Source organism: Bactrocera oleae, chromosome 4 (genome assembly GCF_042242935.1).
Source record: "Bactrocera oleae isolate idBacOlea1 chromosome 4, idBacOlea1, whole genome shotgun sequence".
NCBI lineage: Eukaryota > Metazoa > Arthropoda > Insecta > Diptera > Tephritidae > Bactrocera > Bactrocera oleae.
In genome coordinates, this window is record NC_091538.1 from 19,126,188 (window position 1) to 19,143,000 (window position 16,813).

The following is a 16,813-nucleotide window of genomic DNA, read 5'->3' on the forward strand; positions in this document are numbered from 1 at the left end:
GATTCCTTACAAGGACTTGATTTTGGTCGGTCAGTTTTTATGACAGCCATATACTATAGCGATTCCACCTGAACAATTTCTTCGAAGATTGCACCATTTCTTAATACAATAATACATGCCATGATCCATCTTGATGATATTTCGTCAAATGAAAACGCTTTCCATAAAAGCACTTTATTCCGATCGTTCAGTTTGTATGGCAGCTATGTGCTATAGTAGTCCGATATTGGCTGCTCCGACAAATGAGCAGTTTCTTTAGAAGAAAAAGACGTGTACATAGGTTCTATCCAAGCTGATAACTCTGGTTCCTTTTTTTTTTCTATGTATATTCTTTTTCATACCTGTGTGCACGGAAGGTTCTTAGTGTTAGGCTATTTCTGTTCTTTCCAACCCTAACCGAAGCTTTTCCTAAGAAACCTTATATCCTTACCTTATCATCTAGGATAACTGGTATATATTTTGTCCTATTCATAGATATAGTCCTATAGATACCCTTATATAATATTTTCCACAGAAAATGATGAAAGGAGCTGCTCCGTATCTTATAGTTGTTTAAAACTCACCGAAAACTATATACCATAAGTACACTGTTGCCATCTTCCAAAGCACGGCTGACAAAGTTTCATCTAGTTTCAACAGATATTATGATTCCACAATACGGAAAATGTGCGGGACATATGTACATAAAAGTGAGAATAAACAAAGATTCATTCATACTTAGTTCTAATTACCAGCTCTAGTGACGTTTGCTGATGCGAAAATATTTTTTTTTTGGACTAAGAGGAAAATATATTGCCTTCAGATTGATTAGGTTAAAATTACTGTTCTATTCCTTATCTTGTTAAGACTCAGATATTTTTAGTGCAGATAAAAGAAAAAAATCAGGTCTCAGTGACAGTGCAATTCTGTTAATACAGAAGCTTCTTAGGAAAACCCACTTTTTATTTACGGACAATTTAAAGTACTCTCCATAAGAACGGACACTGCCGAATGTAATACACATGGTAAGCTTAGTACTTTTGCAGTTTCTCGACATATCTAAATGTTTTATTAGTTAGATTTACTTCAGTAGCAATTAAAATATACTAATATCAGAAATAGGTCATGCTGAATGTTTTGACCAACGTTTCTATTTCTCCAACGTTTCCATGCAATAGTGGAATATAACTAAGCGCTAAAAGTACTTAATAGTAGTCTTCTCGTTACATAATTTTGAGACATAACCGTCATACATGTAGTACTAAATTTTATAAGTGAAATGAATTTTACAAACACTCTATAAATACGGATATAATAATTGAGAAGTTGATGGTTTGGCTGAGAAGTTCTAAAATTAAGTGCCACAGAGGCCTTGAATGTAATGTTTTAAAGTTTGATCGAAGACTATTTAGTCTGAGGAAGCAAATATTCTTGGAAAAAGGGATATCTGTTCCAATCGCTTTTCTGTGAAGAACATTTTTGCAGCAATTTCATTTAAATCAACCACCATCTTTACTAATCAACAAGATCTGATATACAGGGTTTTCCAATAAGAGTTTTAAAAAAAGGCACTCTAATTTTTAAGGAAATTCAAATGTTTTTTATTTACTGTGAAGTACAATCGATATAGTTAAGTTCTGAATATAACATCATTTAAATGGCCTCCACTACTATTTTTGCAGGAACGAATTCGATGAACCCAATTTTCGAGTACTTTTTCCACTAAATCAAGTCGTGCGTCATGAATAGCACGTTCAATATTTACTTATACAGTTGAAGAGAGTCTGGTTAATTGCTAAAGACCAATGACTTTAAATAACTCCATAAGAAGTAGTCTTATGGTGTTAAATCACAACTTCATGGAGACCATTGAAGGTCACAATTTTTTGAAATTATCGAATTTCCAAACTTTTCTCGCAATAATTCGGTTGTAGCACGTGCTGTGTGGCACGCAGTCCTGTCTTATTGAAACCAGATGTTGTCAAGATCAAATTCTTCCAATTGCGGTCATAAAAAGTTGGTTATCATCGATTTACAGGTTGGTTGAAAATTTGGCTGGTCTCACCAAGAAATAGGCTCCAATTTTTTCTTTAGTTGATACATCTGTCTTGGGAATACATGCAACGTGGCAAGTCATTCTCTCAACTAATTCTTTGTTTACAAGTCATTTGAAGTTGATGTGTCAGAGTATTCTTTTAATATTGAAAAAATGTAATATCTCGCAGTGACATAACATTGTTACTGAAAATCCAAGTTTGTTTAAGCGTGAAATTGCTAATGACAAAGGCATCGCAGACGAACGAGTACTTCATATTTTACATTTATATATGAAAAAACCTGTTTGGAAAGTGAGTGCCGCACACGTTAGCAATTCAACAAAAACTGGATCGAAAACAAACTTCTCAGCAATATTTGGAGGGTTTTGCGCAGAATAAAACCGATTTTCGCATCGTTTTATAACTATCGATGAGACTTGGATCTACCACCATTATACTTAATTGAAACAAGAAGTTTAATAACGCTTCAGCTCTAAAGCTGGTGAAGTCGAAAAAACAGGAATTTTGTTGATTAATTATCTGCAGAAAGGTAACACAATCAACTCTAAATATTATTTTAGCATTTTGGATCAGCTAGATGAAAAAATTCGTGAGAAAAGACCTGGTTTACAGCACAAAAAAAATATTTTTCATCAAGACAATGCACCTGCTCTCAAAGGTGTTTAGGTGTAAAGTACTAGTTCCTTGAGCATCCACCGTATTCACCAGATTTGGCTCCCAGCGACTACTACCTCTTCAGAAACCTGAAACAATTCCTTCGTGAAAAGCGTTTTTTGTCGAACGAAGAAGCTATTATAGCCATTGATGGGTATATTGCAGAGGTTCCGGAAAGTCATTATAGGGATGGCATAAAACTATTGGGGATCATTGGAATAAGTGTATTGAAGTTAAGGGAGATTATATTAAATAAAAAAATATATTTCGTACTAAAAACAAAATTTTTTTATTTCGAGCGCAGAAACTTTTAACCAACCTGTATACCATTGACAGTAATGGTGTCACCAGCTTTATTTTGAAAGAAGTGCGGACAGTACGATTCCACCAGACCAAAAAATACACCACACTGTCAATTTAGATTAATGTAATAGTTCTTCAAGAATAATGTGTGGATTTTCTTCGCACCAGAATCGACAGTTTTGTTTATTTACCGCACCACTCAGACGACCATAAAATGGCAAAAGCGCACAAAAAGTTGCAATTGGGGAAGGATACTTGTGATCTTTTCATAATGAAATTGTAAACATTATTGAATGTAATGAAAAAAAATTACAGATCATCTCATGTTAAAAATGGCATAAACGATACTTAGGAATCATATCATCCCTATTGGAAAACCCGATATAACCCATAAGCATCCAAACTCCTAGTTCAAGTCCATCACAAAGATTTCATTAATTTCAAACATGCCTTTGTCTTACGAACATTCCAAATCCCTGGTAATCGATATATTTTAAGTGAATTGACCATGATAAATAAGCCATAAATAGTATGAACATCACAAGCACATACCTTTATATGAAAAATACCTTCAGTATGGCGAGAGCGATTGAGAAAATACGTGTACATCAGATGAAAAGCGGATAAAAGGCATGATTAAGCCGAAAAAGGGAAATAAAGAAAAAAATAATGCTTGCGTTTATGGCAAAAATACTGGCACTTAGACAATGATTGGCTCAGTAATTGTTATCTGGTGGAGATGGAAGTAATTTGAGAAAACAAAGATGAGAGGGGCGTTTGTAGCAGTTTAGCACGTACCCTGTAAGAAAAATCAGGAATTTTTTAAGAAAAAAGTTCTAAAATTTGTGCAAATTAAACGCCTTAAATGATAAAGTGCTGTTTTGAAGCATAGAATTACCGCTATTTAACTGGAACTTGAATCTGTTACTTCACTTCTCGTTTCATAAGAATGGGTTTGTGCCTTCGCTAATTATTTAAAAGCGTTTGTTTGAGATTCGAAAGCTACAAATGTTGCAGCCAAACTTCTTTTCTTACCTATCGTGTTTTTTAGTGTTGTTCCACTTATTATAATCAAAAGTCTGCACAAACACATTACCAATCGGCACCAGACTTTGGTTGGAATTAGAGGTGAGAAGCGGTTGGGGAATTTAAATATTAATTATACTTGAGCAGCTATTATATTTTTTCCTAAACTGCCGGAAACTCAGCATTTATAAATAATATAAGTATTTTGTTTATTGTTCAAACATTTTTGACTTAACACATTTCTGTTTAATGGAGGTTCTTCTCGTAACATTTCGGTTAGCGCACAGTTCTCTCCGTCCAAAATGAATCTAAAGTTTTGTGACTGATCTTAATAACAATTTCACGCAATATTTAGTTGACTGAAGTATATTAAGTCCCTCCTTAAGGAATATTCATTGCAGATTTCACTGGAGCGGCTTACTTCAGCTACGCAAATTATTTTTCGTAACGTTATTTGAGAAATCGCATCTCAGCGATAAATGCTGATTTCATACTCACCGGTTTTTTCCGAATTTTGACGCCTTTTAAATACCTAGTCAATTGCAGGCTAAGTCTTGTTCCGAAATCATAATAAAAAGTTCTGCCCTTTTCGTTAGCAGTAGATTTTAATAGTTCGCACAAAACTCTCGAGAAGAACTGATATTCGTATTCCACATCGGTTGACCCACTTTTTGGGTTATCTTCTCTTATAGGCTGACTACTTAAATTTCCAAAGGTGTGCCTTCTTTCGGCTTTGTATTCAAGTTCTACCTTCTAGTAATTCATGGGACTCTCCAGCTTTATTTTGGCTTAGACGTGTTACTGTGGTCTGTACTTTTTCTTTGTCGATTATTTGAACGTCAGTAATGAACTGAAAAAACGATAAGCGCAATTGCTTTTATCACTATTGTCGGGAGGCCGTTTTTTTTTAAATAAAATCTCAACTCCCATATAAGGATTAGTTGAAAACATTGTTTTTGCCAGGTGTGTGTACATTATACGTACATTACTTATAGGGAAATTCCAGCCTGGTCTTAACATACTGGTTACTGGCTTATGGTCGCAGTGGTAGGCCGTTACTCTACTTATACACTGGCAATACACTTGTTCTTGTAAATTTGTTTATGCTGTACTCAAATTCCATTATTGCTATTGTTTTCGCACATATTAAGCTAATATATTGGCTCACTGTGGTTGTGCTTCTTCTTCTTTCAACGCCACTGCTTTTAACACTTCTAAAGCTTTGTTTAGCTGGCGTATCAAAGTAGCTGAACATCCAGCTGGCTTTGTAGGCATATTTACGTGTATATGTAGCTTGAGTACCGGTGCAACACAGACTTTTGTTTTATACAATCAAGTAGGTATGTAACCGCATGTGTATGTGCAAGTTTGTGTGTATTCCACCTATATATATTATATATATGTATATATATTGCTTTGTTTCTCATAAAATTAAATCCAAATTAGATTTTATCGGCGCATTGCCAGTATATGCAAACACTAACACACAAACACAGAGAATCTCACGCAATCCCATGCGGCTGAGTGCTGGTTCGGTTTGGTTTTGTTGGTTTCGGTTTTGCCGTCGCTTGAGTGGTTGGTTAGCTGCCTTAGTAACATTTCCCTCTCCTAACTAACTAGCCGAGAATTGAAGCTGCGACAAGATAATGGACTAAATATGCATTGTACACATACAAACAACAAGCACACAAACAACCGCTAATATCTGTATGTGAATATGCATATTAGGGTGGCGCTTAAAACCCAAAAAAAAAGATTTAGTGCACAATTTTTTTTAACTCAATCCCTAATCAAAATCCCATTTAGCCCATTTTAGTTAAAAAATTTGGTGCAGATTGATCTTGATTTCCTTGAGAACGCCATAGAGACCAAGTATGAAATCGTCGATATATCGATTTTGGGTGTTAAAGAGATAAAAATAGCGTTAAAACTACAAACGGCAAACCTCTGGATCAGCTATAATGCGCTAAAACACTATGATAAAAGCTGATTCGTTTTGAAGATTTGGCGAACGAAATTTATGTACGAATTGTTCTACTAAATCAACATTAGTTATTATACAGATGAAAAGTAGGTTCCATTTTGCATCGGTTAGATTGAAAAGTAATCGCTACAAGCAGTAACTCGAGTCTTAACTAGCTTACAGTATAGAAGTTTAGCTACATCGTCTAATTTGATTCGAAAATGGGTAGAGAAGTTCGCTCCGGTCGCTCCCTAACCTTAATAGAGTCCAAAATGGTAGACAGAAGAAGAGTATAGTCATAAAGCATCATAAAGCCTCACGCGGGTCCATAATATTTTGAATGGTATTAATATTATAATGGAATCCCGGCTCTATTTTAGGTAACTGTACGAGGTTTTTTTTAGCCGATACATTATTGGTCCACACTTTTATGCATATTTTTATAATCATAGCTACTGCAGAGCGAATAAATTGCAGCTCATATATCTTTTAGTTTCTAAAAGCTTTCTAGAAACTCATAAAATATTGGAACTTTTTACCTTTTTGATTGCGATCTCAGCCATGTCAACCCTATTTTAGGGTTATCCAAACCAGGAACCCTATGTCAAACTATTTAACAGTCTCCAATTGGTACTAAATCTCATGTATGATATACTTTAACGATGTTTTAAGGTTTGTGCTCGTATAAATTAATGAGATTATTGATTTGTGTTATTGAACAACCACCCTAATATGTGTATATGACAGTCATCCAAACAGGCGCTTATTTCAGGGCGTTGTTGAACGCTTTTATAAAGGCGCTAGAGACTTTTCTCTTCATTATACATGCAATAATAATACATTATAGCAACAACAACAATAATAACAATAATAAAATGCTAATAAAACAACAATAATATGTGCAAATAACGTTGAACCATAAAGTGTACGAGCAGACAGCAACAAAGTTTATAATGGCATTGACATAAACACCTAAAGAACACGAGGCAGGAGGAGACAAAATAAGACAGAGTAAGAACGAGAAATTCAAAGAACTGTAGGCGAGTAAATGTGCAAGAGCAATATGATTTGCCGCCAGAGCAGGCAGTAGCGTTAGAATAATGGTGACAATGACGGTGGACCAACAACAAATACAACTACAACTGTTTTTGTACGAAAAAACAACTAAAACAAAAATTATAAAATAGTAGTAAAAGAACAGGACTAATAATATTAGGCAACAGCCACTACAGCGAATAGGCAAAACAACAACAAATACAACCACAAAGAAGGATTATATAGGAGCGTTCTCCTCATTTCCTGCTCCAATTTGACCGCAGCCAGGCAGACAATGGCAAAACAACATAGTGAAACAGTTAACGGTAAACAGCGAACGGCGAATGGCGAACGGCGAATCGTTAGTAGCGGTGAGAAAAGAACTTAGCTGTAAACAATGTAAACAATAAAGCTTGGAAAATGAGTAGGAACAACAAAGTGAACACTTAAATAAACAAACTGTGTTAGCAACAACATTAACAACAAAAACAACAACAGACAATTGCTAACAACTGCCTACGTAACAAAGTTAGCTGGTATTAAGAACAAAGGCGAGCGAACGTTGCTCGTCAAGCACAAGCAATATGCTGATGAGAGTTGTTGTTGCTTGTTAACACGAGTCTACTTAAATTTGAGCAAACTTGAGGCATTCATAGCAAAAAAGGACAAATTTTGCCTAGACTGGTGGCTTAAAAAGGCCACTTAAGCCTACTGTTAAATTGAAGAATACTACAAACTAAATGCTCTTGGTCATAGCAGACCTAGTGCATTTAAACGGTACGCTCTGTGTTCACTTGATTTATGAAGACTCTGGTCCATATTTTGCATTATTGCACTTAAAACTTAGTTAGACGTTAATGGCTAATGGATGACCGTAAGAACGTTTTTAGTATTAACACTTTTACTGTCGCTTCATATATAATATATTCTTTGTTGAAGACTTGAGGACTTAATTTTTCCAATGATCTATATGGACTTTAGGTGGATCAGCCGTTTTAGTGTTAATTTAAAAATTACAATATAAAGCCATTAGATTTCATGAGAACAAGTTTAGTGGGATAGTGGTCATATCTCGCTGGTAGTTTCAACTTAGCGAGAGGTAAGCTGCCTTCGATTCGCTCATGTATTATATAATAGTAACTATAGCCGCTATCTTCAATGCTACCAAGTTTTGTCTTGCATATTTTAAATCAGTTTTCCTTTGTGAATGGGTTAAACGACATATAAAAATTTCTTTTTTTCTTGTATTTTGAAAAGATAAAAAGACTTTAAATCAATTATAGCAATAAAAAAAAAGAAAGAAATGAAAAAATCATAACACTATTGCGCATGAGTCAGAAGATATGCTAACGCAGGGTTGCTCCACAAGTGTTGCTCGTTTGTTTGGTCATATGATATACTTTGTTCGATTTGCTTCAGACTAACGCTTGGCGAATCGAAGACAGCCATGTTATGTGTTAATTTTTTATATCCACTTACCTCATAGAGGTCAAGACCAGCAAAAAGCGAAATTTATTTGGAGTAAGTCACAAGAGTATAAGTTGTCAAAAGAGTGGGTTTTAATGAGTAATTAAGTAGATAATAAATGTTATATGGTATATTGATGTTCGGATAGCTGGTGTTTTTTTATACCTAGTACAGCAGCCTGCTTAACATTTATATGTTGTAGTTAGTGGCTCATTTAATTGAAGAACTCTCCTTACCGAGAAAAATTAGTCTTCAAACCACATTTTCTGCTAGTTTGCAAAGAGCAGTGTCAATATAAGCATAATCTTATACTGAAATCCGTTCAGTATTGATCTTTGCGTTCTTTGGTGGAATAAATGCCTATTTTGTTACAATCCCCTGTATACTTTCAGACGCTCTTAATTTTTTTTTCATTTTTAATATTAAATAATGGCATTCAGCTTTTTACAAGGGCTATGTAGTCCTAAAGCTTGTAGAGCTAAAGTATCTCTTTCAATTGCAGAATTATATTGACATTGATTTTCTTGAGTGAGTTGAAAAACTGTAGTCTTAGAAAACTAGGCTAGCTTTCGAAACAATTTAAGCCCTTCTGATTTCACTTTTGTTCAACTAATTGAAACAGCGAAATTCATGGTTTTGCCACTATGGTTTTACCAACTATGTACACCTAACCTGAAAGGATCAAAAGTTGTCAAAAAGGACGTGTAGTGCCATTTGCTTACTCCCTTTGAGTTTACAGCTTCGGAAAATATAATATTATTGCAGGACATTCCCATAGTTCTTAGTCTGCATATAATTTTCCTATACTTATTTAATAAGTCCTTAGTTCTTGCTTTGTTTTATTTGGGTCTTATCTACTAAGCTATCTTGCATTTGTGAATGGATGTCATCTATTCTGAGCTATTTGTTAAAATTGTATTGAGTTTCCTCTTGTTCGTTCCTAGCGGCCACGGTATTATCTATGGCTCGGCTTCGTCTATGGAGGCTCCTGACTCTGGCAGCTCGTCTGCTATTTCATTGCCGAAAATGTTCCTGTTACCGGAAAGCCAAATTATGGACAAGCCGAGTTGACCTGTCAGTGAGCTCAAAGTCTTCCTTCATTTGTTGACTATGCTGGAATTAATATTTGGAGACGACAACGCTAGCAAAACTCTATTTGCAAACTCTTAATCCGCAATTTTTGCTACGCTTTACTGAAGGTTAACAATATTTGGCAACAACAATACCAATAGAAGTCTAAACGCAATCAGTCTAGTTGCATTACTTTATTAATAATTATATTATATTTAATAAATAATTTTAAGGTAGATGATGAGCAGTTGCGTTTTTTATTTAACAACAGTTTAGATTAATTTAACATAAATAAAATACTACAGCTATCTCGAAAAAGTTTAATATAGTCTCAGATTAACTTAAATGTTCACAATAATGTAGCTTTGAAATTCATCTAACTTGAACGAATCTACATTCAATAAATCACCACCAAATCAATTGCAGACTTTCGAAAATTTATTATTAGTATTTGCTTTCTTTTATTTTTTTTGTGTATTTATGTGTTCATGTACCGTTATTGTTAACCAGCAGAATATATAACATTGTCAACACAATAACTTAGACAACTTTGTACACATTTCATGCGTACGCATATTTATAGCATATACTGTGCGCTTTATGCGTAAACAAGATTAAAGATTTTTGCTTGTGTTTGCCAAAGCAAAATTTGTGTCAAAAGGACTTCAAATTGACAGCTGCTGTCAAGAAAATAAAAGAACTTCATTTGTCAAAGTTCTAAGTGAATTTTTCGTCAATAATGGCTGCGAGCACAAAGTGAGTGAGTGAAAAATCGAAAAGAAAGAAAAAGGCTTAAAAGTACATAAAAGCTTGTATGTATTTGTATATAAAACATATATACACATTACAAACATTGTATATTTTTATATATTTATGGAAAGCTGAGTGCTTGTTTTTGATTGAAGGAAAGCAATGCAGTTGTGTGACAGGATTATCGTATGAAATGCTTGCATACCTGCTTTATGTAAAATAATATCAAAGACTATAGATAAGTCACAAAAGTTGTCAATCATTCCAATGCTAGAAAATCACTAGCTAAAAAGCTTCTATTTAGAATTTTATTTATAGAAGATTCTAACATTAATAATATAGATATATACATATATCGTATATACTCGTCATACAAATATCTATACGCAAAATAACGCATACGAACTGAACGATCGGCATAAAGTGCTTGTATGGAGAACTCTTTCAATCAACGAGGTATCCAAATTTGGTATGGATTATTGGCCAAGAGAACGGTGGAATCTCCATAGAAATTGTTCAGATCGAGACAATATTTGAAATAAAAATTTGTAACGAGCAATTGGTAACAGTTTTGGCAGCAAAGCATTTTGATACTCATACTGAAATAAGTCGGTTACATTCTTAGATTTTTTTATGTTAAAGAATCCAAAAACGGAATATTAAAAAGAATATTGAGCTGGGTAGCAATTTTTTTAGCAACAAGTTGCGAGAGTATAAATACTACTAAAAGCGCGATAAATCAAGCACCAAACACTCCAGAGTCATTAATTTTTAACTCTGGGATGGTATGAGATGATTTTATAGGAACCGCATTCAAAATTAGATAGTAGGCGTGGCACCGCCGACTTTTTGGTGAACACCCATATATTGGGATCTACTTAACCCTTTTCAACCAAATTTGGTACATAACATTCTTCTCATATTTCTAAATTACAGTGCGAAAATGGGCGATCAAATTGGTGGTAGCTTTAAGCAATCCGAGTATTATTTCGAATATTTCAAAGTAAATTCATATCAGTGATAGCTTTTCGCGAAAAAACGTCAAGTGTTTGTTGCTTACTCGCGTGGCAGCCCTTCAACTATCTTTTGAATTAAACATTCTGAAAATTGCATCGAGCAACAAAGGAGAGATATTCACATTGCAGGTGCTCTGTATATTACCGAGTGTGGCAGCATTTGGCTTCACTTAAAAATTTTAATTTTTAATTTAAAAATGTTTACAAAATTTTACTCTTGCAAATAATCTAATAAATTTATACCTTCGCCACATGAGAGAGTTTTGTTCGCATAACTGTTGTTTGTAATGTCGGTCAATCTGTGAGATATATTATTAAAATTCAAGGAAAATGTTTCTTCTATATTAATACAGTCCTGTGTGGGTTGAATCGGTTTTCCTAATATAAAGATTTTTAAACTTTGAGTTGACTTTGTTGAGAGTGTGACTTTGTGTCTAAAATGAATAAATCTTTAGCCCCCATATGACTAATAATCAGAATTTTGAAACATCCGGCTGTCTTTACCGCACATATATGTTTATATTTATAAAATTTTTTGAACGTTAGTTCTCAAGTACAACTGAACAATGTTTAAAATTAATGCAATCGGCCCTTCCATTTCTCTTCCCCCAATTTATCCCTCTTCCCACATATATCTCATTGAGGATGATTTTAACATAATTTTCACTGGCGGGAAGTAAAATATAGTAATAAAACTAAGTGGGTCTATAACCTAAAAATAATATGATACTAAATATGATTGGAATCCATTCACGATTTCGTCGAACAATGAAGTAGAACCCTTTAGCTACATTTTTCAATATAGCCAACACCTGAAGGTATTTAGCGGGTTTTGATACTTGCAAATCGCGAGAGTACAACATGTTTGATTACGCCCAAACTTAGCCCTTCCTTACTGGTTTTTATATAATTGATTTCCACTGCTGTATTCGCATCTCTTTACACCAATATCGAGTATGAGTACATACACATATACTTCTCTCCATATCCAAATCCATTAGCACATGTGTCCGCCCTCATATCCATTTACCGGCCAAACTTTACATTAAACCTTTGGGATCACTTCGCCTTGCTCGCCTATTTGTCGTTTTACTTGCTGTTCATGTGGTTGCTGTTAGTTGGTGTGTTATTTTGTTGTAGTGCAAATAGTGCAAATTGTAACCAATTGCATAAATTATGCAGTCTCAATGTTGTAATGTAGACGACAATTGTGGCAAACGGTTTACAATTTGTTAACACAACTGCTGGGACATGAACCGCAATCACATACACACAAACTCGAACACTCATACGTGTATACACCTATGTAGCTACACACAAGTGGATATAAATGCTATGTTTGTTATTGTTGTGGATTCATATTTTGCATACTCAACATTGGGGAATGTAGACGCAAATGTATTTACACACACATATACAAAATACACACATACATACTATCATACACGCCTACATACCGATAAAAGAAACGTGTATATGAAGCTTGCGGCTTCTCGGAATTTTCAAGATTTTTGGTAAATACTTTCGCAAATACCATATCTATAATTGTACCAAAGTATGTGTGAGTGTAAGCTCGTGCAACAGTAAATAACATATTTAACTAATATTTGTAAACCACGAGTAGATTTAAATGTTTAAGGATAAATTTCGAATGGAAAAGGAAACGAAATGAAGTCGAATAGTGGTGAGTTTGAGTCCACAACTGGTTAAGAATAATTAGTGAATGTGTGGTACAAGCGAATGGTTACGTTTCGTTAGCTTCTTTTACGATGTCATGATTGTGAAAAGATCAAAGTCGAAGTCTCCAAAGTAAAGCTTCTAATGTCGCTTCAAATTTTACAACATGATACTCATGTAGACAGGCTGGCTGTCAGTTTACGTCGTATAGGACGGCAACGCTTTTGGCGAAGTCTAATAGAGACGTGATATCTAATTCTGATACTTCAGCTAGTCCCTTGAGCTGCGAAGCTCCTAGATATCTAAGCTGAGTTTAAATAAAGCCGGACAAGAGCAAAGATTACTTACCAGTGTCTCATGTCTACTTCCCTGGACTTTATACATGTGTCCATAACGCAATTACGGCTCGCATGTGATGCCAGTGAGTTGTGAACTGCGTCTAAACTAACGATCCTGTATTCTTTTAAAGCATAACATCTCATCCATCTGTCAGCCCGGAAATTTCATTGTGTGTCGTTTTTAGCGACTCACATATGACACATTTGACAATCTCATAAACTATTTAGTTTTACGGAATGTTCTTTTGGCTTGAAACCCAGTATGTTTTTGTTGTTGTAACGGCTACCTAGTCCCCGTTAGGGTGATAAATTCCAGATTCGTTGTTGTCGAGGTCATCTAACGGGAGGCCCAGGAAACGAGCTGTTTCGACGGGGTCGGACCATAGGGAGAAGGGTGTTAGATGAGTGGGGTTTGTTGGGCATGCAAAGAGGTGAGACTCATTGCACGCTTGCTTGGAGAGGAGTTCGTTGTGTTCCTTAACCGGAAGCATACGATTGGAGACATCAAGATTGAGGATCTTGGTGAGATAGTTTACTCCCGTTGGGCCTAGGTGTTTTAGCATCAGCATGCTTATTCCGTCAGGGCCAATGGATTTAGACGATTTCGCCTTTTTGATGACACTCTGAGCTTCCCCATCGGTGAAAGTAAGTGGTGCCCAGTCTTTTGGCATTTTGCGCAGCCGTCGGGTAACACGTCGTTTGGCCTTGTCAGTCGAAGGGTCATCGTCGATCGACATGTCTTCTCGGATTTGACAGGGCCTTAACAGTAGTCCAAAGCTTACTCACACTGGTGGAGAGGTTGCAGGACTTCAGGTGCTCTATCCATTTTGTCCGCTTATAATGATTTACCATTTGCCGAACCTCCAAATTGAGATCCCTTATTCGGGGATCACAGGGATCCGCATGGCGTAAGGTGTCGCGCTCGTTTGCTAGTACAGCTGCTTCGGCTGGAAAATTAGGGCGGAGTTCCGCGATTCTTCCAGCCGGTATGAAGCGAGATCCTTGCGGAATTGACGCTCGCCAACGATGACGTCCGTAGGAATGGGTAGTGCGATGAAGGTGCTCTCGGTAAATTCTGTGAAGCCGACCCAGTTAGCTTTGTTAAAGTAAACATAAGTGCGGTTGTCCACAGAAATAAAGTCAGGAGATTTCTCGATCGAGATAATTATGGGAAGATGGTCTGATGCGAGAGTTAGCATAGGTCGCCAGGTTATACTATTTATCAAACCACCGCTAGCGATGGTAATATCTGGCGAGCTATTACAGGTGCCCATAATTCTGGTGGGGGCTTCGTCATTCATTGTGCAGAATGTCGAGTCGTCTATCTGTTCCGCCAGCTCCATCCCCCTACGATCGTTTGACAAGCAGGAAGGCCAAAGATCGTGATGCGCGTTAAAGTCGCCAAGTACCAAACGGTTTTAACCACGAAGTAGCGCATCTATGTTCGGGTGATATCCTGTTGGGCAACATGTAACTGGAGGCATGTATATATTAAATATTTCGAGCTCGACATCGCCTGACCGGACAGCTATACCCTGACATTCTAGGGTAGTGTCCCTACGGTCGACGGTGTTGTGCAATATGAAGGCTAGGCCTCCACCATTATCTCGCTCGCGATCCTTACGTAAAACGTTGAAACCTGCACAACTCAGAAGATCTGAGCGGCTGTTTAACTTGGTTTATTGGACCGCAGCTATCGTTACGCGCTCCCGGCTCATTAATGCAACTATCTCCTCGATCTTACTCTGGAGTCCGTTGCAGTTGAATTGTAAGAGTCGCGTTTGTCGCGGGTGTCCAGTCGTGATCCTAGGGGTGAGTGGGGTGCATGTAGGTGGTGTTTGTTGCAGCTGTACTATCCGCATGGGCGGTTGTCGCACTGTGGTGTTGATTGGCGACACCACTGTATGTGATTGCGGGGGCAGACTCCTACAGCATGGAGAAACGTACGACGCACTCCACTCTCGTGTGGTGCGCAGAGCAGAACACGACAGAAAGTGACACCAGCCAGTGCAAGAATTGCACTTGACTGATGTGACATTCCGGCGTATTATGGCCTGACACACAAAACAGACTGTGCGAGGAACCAGGAGTTGCGGGGTAGTTCTCGCACGAGGATTGGAGCTAGATGATGTTTGGGGGGGGGTTGGTCAGACTGGGAGTCATGCTGTCTGTGTGAGCTCCTTAGGGCCGTGGAGGTCCTATCTTGGCCACTCGACAGGTTGCACAGCCGTTGAGGCAGATGTCGCATTATTGCGTTGACAGCATGGGTCCACTCCCTGTGTGTCTTAAGGCCTGAACAGGTCTTAAGATGGCTCCATCCATTGCATGTATTGCACTTAACCGAGGTGGAGTTTGGGTGGAGCCGTTTAGCGCAAACGCAGCAGTAGAGTTCCTCGGGGCCCGGGTTGGACTCGATGCCAGCACGGGTTAGGAGGATACGGAGCAACCCTACTGCTAAGTGTTGCTCCAATGACGACAAACTTAATCTTAAACTCACCGATCCAAACAGGGTTAGATCGCCGAAATAACAGCCCTTGGCCGGATAAAACCCGGGTCAATTCCGGTATCGCAGAACCGGCTGTTGTGGGAATTGAAACCCAATATATAAGTATCCGCTTTCCGGTAACCACCAGATCCCGGCGCCCACTCCATCAGCTATTTTTTTCCTGCCGGTATAGATGTTGAAAGTTCCGCTGAAGGTATCCCGTGCCATTGTACCATTCACTCTCCTTAATGAAGGTATGTGGTTCAGTTTATCCACGGACCGCCTGCTTATCACGCTATACCCGAAGGTTTTTGAGGAAAATTCACCTAGAATCGCTAACGTTACATCCGATTTCGCTACCGAGCTTTCCACTGCAATGCCAATTGGTGGTACGCTGTGTATTATTTTTAGTGCAGCCGTTGGAGTGGTTCTTAATGCTCCCATTATGCAGACGCGGACAAGCCGTTGTATTCGCTCCGACATTTTTCTGTATGATATATTGCTGGCATCGTTAAGAAAAATTGGCTTGGCTGTCGCTGTGTAGCTCAAAGTGTAGACAATAGTAAGGCGAAATAAAGCAAAAAACGAAGGCTCAAAACATTACTTAGACAGTATTTTTCTAAATAATTTAGGGACATTTCACTTGATCTGTTTCACGCTGCTGGCCGTTTCTTTTTTCAAAACGAAAACAAAATCTGTCGAAGTTAGTATCTTTTGCGTTCTCTTCCTAAGCAGCCATCGACAGCATAGAATACTGTTGGATCTAGAAAGTTTTTACTTTGCAAGTAACCTCTTCCCTACAAAGCTAAAAGCCTCAAACAGCTCTCCATGGATCCGTTTATTCATATGTACATAAATTTGAATTATAGGAAATTTTGCAATCAAACTTATCATCTGAGCAGCGGACTTCTATAGTGAGTAGAGGAGGTAAAAGTAAAAGTACCTTAGTCCTGGCATAAGTTCTGTTATAAAGATTTCAATGCAAAAAGCAA